This window comes from Habropoda laboriosa, unplaced genomic scaffold (genome assembly GCF_001263275.1).
Source record: "Habropoda laboriosa isolate 0110345459 unplaced genomic scaffold, ASM126327v1 scaffold210, whole genome shotgun sequence".
Classification (NCBI taxonomy): Eukaryota; Metazoa; Arthropoda; class Insecta; order Hymenoptera; family Apidae; genus Habropoda; species Habropoda laboriosa.
In genome coordinates, this window is record NW_017100373.1 from 205,221 (window position 1) to 207,240 (window position 2,020).

A 2,020-nucleotide genomic window follows, 5' to 3' on the forward strand; every position below is an offset into this window, starting at 1 on the left:
TTGCTTACTGCACTATTCGTTATGTTACAGTAAAAAAAAATTTTTAAATTTCTAAAAATTTTACAAAGTTATTCAATAATATTCAATATTAGTGAAAAGATACATAATGATTCTTCCTTTCTTGGTACCATAATTAAACATTCGCTTCCTTACTTATACAATCATAATAAGGACTAACAGATTTGTAAAAATATCCAGCCTACTCAATATTCGTAAAAAACCATGCATGAACTCTTCCTGCCTTGACATTGTTATTCATACCTGAAGAATAGTAGCTGGAGACCGGCTAGCAAACACTGTCCTCAGTCTTACGGCCACTTCCACCTACGAGCGTCGCATTTTTAATAACTAAACAACAAGCGAGCAGTGTCTTTGTCCTCGAGTTTATCAGCTCATCACGGTGTCCGCATAAATTTTGATTTCGCGGTTTATGTGTATCGAATTCGCCACGGAGACATCAAGCCGTCATAAAGTGCTTCAAGTATACCAATGCCAAGGCCAAGCACGAGTCTAGACTAATTCCACGAAAAACCCCCGGTTTGTCTCTATAAAACAGCGAAAAAAATCAGTCGGTGGAACGAAGAAACGTGTCCTCCTCTTCTTTTTGCCCATTCCGTGTGCTGGCATTCCTCTGAATATAGTCGAGCGTTTACTTTATGACAAATAAAAGTCATTGTGGCATCGTTGTGGAATTCACCAAAAAAAAATTGAATTTTTCAGCTACCAATGCTACTCCAAATACTGTACCAGGATCTCGAAGACTTGTCCAAGGCTCCCACGGATTTCCTTAACAATTTTCTTAATAATAACATATCGAGAGGAGTGTTCCATTTCAAGTTTAAGTTAGTGATCCAACAAAGGGCTTATCAAGTGGTACCTTTTAAGAATCTTGTTTACAACTGTACAGTACAGTGTTCAAGGCGCAGCAGCATGGTTGTTATTATGATTGAACTCGTGAAGGAGCAATTATCGCAGCCCAGAGCTTCTTGTAATGCGACGCACACCTCGTTCTATATTCTTCTTCTTTTTTTGGGTGGCGTTGTACACGCGTGTCTCCAGGACAGGTTTGTTGACCAGCACACATATACATACTCAGCCACGTTGAGTTTAGGTGAATACCGACGATCTTTGTAAGTTCGAGCTTGGAAAAAAAGATGCACGGTGCATTTATCACCCCGATACAGTAATTCGAACTGGCTCGTTAATGACTCTTGTATGTAAATTGTCGATTTCAGTTGACACCAGTGCAAATCGCGCTCGACGACAGAGATATATGTACCTTTGTATGGTTTCATTAATATATCAGTGGAACTGAATGATAGAGATTAACACGTTTAGGATGATATGACCCACCGGTGAATCATCGAGTGTTGCTCTTACATATTTTCCGATGCGACCCACCGGTGACCACATTATTCTATAATATTCTATGAAAAAAACACGTATATTTAAGAGCTGAAAAGTTTAGAAACTGAAAAAGATTAAGTATTAATAATAAACACTTCAGTAAAATCGGTCATAAGAGAGTGTTTCGTGAATTTCGCTGCTGTCCTGAACATGTAAAGTCGCGCGCCGTGAAATAATCTCTTGATCTGGACATAGTACTATAATTGTAGTCAAGGAAATAATCATCCTTCTAGCGAAGTTATTGTTAGAAAGAGAATTGTTAAATAATTCTATTTTATATGGAACAAAATCGCATTTTTTTAAATTTGGTATTAAAAGAGTTTTTCATTTAAATAATTTATGTGTAGTAAGGTTTCAAAATAACTTTGGAAGATAAAAAGAGGAAAGAGGACCTTTTTTATTAAAAGGAGAGACGTGGGTGCTGTCAAAGTTTCAAGTTATCATTTTCTTTCGTAAGAAGTTTTGTTTCTTATCATCACAGTATACATATGTAGAGAGAAGTAAGAATAAGAACAAATTTGTAATGAATATATCAAATTATCAAAATCAGAAAACCCCGTAAAATATGAACATAAATCTAACCTTTAAATTTCAAGACTGAAGGGAAGAAGAA